The following is a 3,560-nucleotide window of genomic DNA, read 5'->3' on the forward strand; positions in this document are numbered from 1 at the left end:
TACTAGCCATAGATTCATTAAAATAAGCAAACAACACATAGAAAACAGAATCTGTCAAAAAACAGAACAGTCTGTAGTAATCTGTATCAAATGTATACTTATGGAACTCATAAAATTATAAAATAAATTGCTGGACGTGAGGAATTTATCTTTTAATAATATTCAAAAAGAATTAACTAAATAGCACTCTCCAATAAAAAATGGCAGCAATTCTCGTGAGCGCTAAAGTTTCTGTTTTTTACAGCACGATCGCAAAGACTTTCCCCAAGTCTTCCCAAAGGTTCTACTTGGCATAAACACTAATTAAAAGCATAAAACCACATCTAAACAGAGGCTAGATGAATTATTTATTACTAAATAGGAACAAAAAGCAAGGAACGAAAATAAAATTGGGTTGCCTCCCAACAAGCGCTATCATTTAATGCCCCTAGCTAGGCATGATGATTTCAATGATGCTCACATAAAGGATAAGAATTGAAACATAAAGAGAGCATCATGAAGAATATGACTAGCAAATTTAAGTCTAACCCAGTTCCTATGCATAGGGATTTTGTTAACAAACAACTTATGGGAAGAAGAATCAACTTGCATAGGAAGGTAAAACAAGCATAACTTCGTAACTTTAAGCACATAGAGAGGAAACTTGGTATTATTGCAATTCCTACAAGCATATGTTCCTCCCTCATAGTAATTTTCAGTAGCATCATGAATGAATTCAACAATATAACTAGCACCTAAAGCATTCTTTTCATGATCTACAAGCATAGAAAATTTACTACTCTCCACATAAGCAAAATTATTCTCATGAATAATAGTGGGAGCAAACCCAACAAAATAATTATCATGTGAGGCATAATCCAATTGAAAACTAAAATCATGATGACAAGTTTCATGTATATCATTATTCTTTATAGCATACAAGTCATCACAATAATCATCATAGATAGCAACTTTGTTCTCATAATCAATTGGAACCTCTTCCAGAATAGTGGATTCATCACAAAATAAAGTCATGACTTCTCCAAATCCACTTTCATCAACATAATCATCATAAATTTGAGGCATGCTTTCATCATAATAAATTTTCTCATCAAAAGTTGGGGGACAAAAAATATCATCTTCATCAAACATAGCTTCCCCAAGCTTGTGGCTTTGTAAATCATTAGCATCATGGATATTCAAGGAATTCATACTAACAACATTGCAATCATGCTCATCATTCAAATATTTAGTGCCAAACATTTTATAGATTTCTTCTTCTAGCACTTGAGAACAATTATCCTTTCCATCATACTCACGAAACATATTAAAAAGATGAAGCATATGAGACAAACTCAATTCCATATTATTATTATTTTTGTAGTTTTCTTTTATAAACTAAACTAGTGCTAAAACAAGAAACAAAAAGATTTGATTGCAAGATCTAAAGATATACCTTCAAGTGCTAACCTCCCCAGCAACGGCGCCAGAAAAGAGCTTGATGTCTACTACACAACCTTCTTCTTATAGACGTTGTTGGGCCTCCAAGTGCAGAGGTTTGTAGGATAGTAGAAAATTTCCCTCAAGTGGATGACCTAAGGTTTATCAGTCTGTAGGAGGCGTAGGATGAAGATGGTCTCTCTCAAGCAACCCTGCAACCAAATAACAAAGAGTCTCTTGTGTCCCCAACACACCCAATACAATGGTAAGTTGTATAGGTGCACTAGTTCGGCGAAGAGATGGTAATACAAGTGGTATATGGATGGTAGATAAAGGTTTTTGTAATCTGAAAATATAAAAACAGCAAGGTAACTAATGATAAAAGTGAGCACAAACGGTATTGCAATGCGTTGAAACAAGGCCTAGGGTTCATGCTTTCACTAGTGCAAGTTCTCTCAACAATAATAACATAATTGGATCACATAACTATCCCTCAACATGCAACAAAGAGTCACTCCAAATTCACTAATAGCGGAGAACAAACGAAGAGATTATGGTAGGGTACGAAACCACCTCAAAGTTATTCTTTCCAATCAATCCGTTGGGCTATTCCTATAAGTGTCACAAACAGCCCTAGAGTTTGTACTAGAATAACACCTTAAGACATCAAATCAACCAAAACCCTAATGTCACCTAGATACTCCAATGTCACCTCAAGTATCCATGGGTATGATTACACGATATGCATCACACAATCTCAGATTCATCTATTCAACCAACACATAGAACCTCAAAGAGTGCCCCAAAGTTTCTACCGAAGAATCAAGACGAAAACGTGTGCCAACCCCTATGCATAAGTTCATGGGCGGAACCCGCAAGTTGGTCACCAAAACATACATCAAGTGAATCACGTGATATCCCATTGTCACCACAGATACGCACGGCAAGACATACATCAAGTGTTCCCAAATCCTTAAAGACTCAATCCGATAAGATGACTTCAAAGGGAAAAACTCAATTCATTACAAGAGAGTAGAGGGGGAGAAACATCATAGGATCCAAATATAATAGCAAAGCTCGTGATACATCAAGATCGTATCACCTCAAGAACACGAGAGAGAGAGATCAAACACATAGCTACTGGTACATACCCTCAGCCCCGAGGTAGAACTACTCCCTCCTCGTCATGGAGAGCACCGGGATGATGAAGATGGCCACTGGAGAGGGATTCCCCCCTTCGGCAGGGTGCCGGAATAGGTCTAGATTGGTTTTCGGTGGCTACGGAGGCTTCTGGCGGCGGAACTCCCGATCTATTGTGCTCCCTGATTGTTTTATGGTATATGGATATATATAGGCAGAAGAAATACATCAGGGGAGCCACATGGGGCCCACGAGGGTGGAGGGCGCGCCCAGGGGGGTGGGTGCGCCCCCCTGCCTCGTGGCTTCCTCGTTGATCCCCTGATGTGCACTCCAACTCTCATGTATTGCTTTCTTTCCAAAAATAACTTTTTCGAAGGTTTCATTCCGTTTGGACTCCGTTTGATATTCCTTTTCTTCAAAACCCTAAAACAAGGAACAAAAACTGGCACTGGGCTCTAGGTTAATAGGTTAGTCCCAAAAATAATATAAAAGTGGATAATAAAGCCCAATAATGTCCAAAACAGAAGATAATATAGCATGGAGCAATCAAAAATTATAGATACTTTTGAGACGTATCAGCAATATCCATGGACGAACCGTGAAATCAGTAACGACGGCAACAAGCTTGTCTAATATAGCATCAACTTCATAGTTCTTGTAATTCCAAGAGCGGTTGGGATGTCGACAAATTGCTGTCTTCCATAGACGACAGCCACCATGATCGTATTTGAACGTACGTAGATCATCTGTGTGCTCAACCTCAGGGCACTCTGAGATGTTTGGAAGTGGAATCCGCTGACGAGTGTACACACTCACAAGTTCCCACTCGCAATTGTACCCAATATAAACAACCCAATCTCCATTTGCGCCAGCCCAGGCCTTACCCTTAAGCGATGGCATCTTGACATCACACGTACCATTATCAAGCGGCATCAACTTGCACAAGGCGAGGCCTCCGTCATCCGCGCCCATGCGAACAGGCTTATAGCGAAGAAGATAGG

Source organism: Triticum urartu, chromosome 3 (genome assembly GCF_003073215.2).
Source record: "Triticum urartu cultivar G1812 chromosome 3, Tu2.1, whole genome shotgun sequence".
NCBI lineage: Eukaryota > Viridiplantae > Streptophyta > Magnoliopsida > Poales > Poaceae > Triticum > Triticum urartu.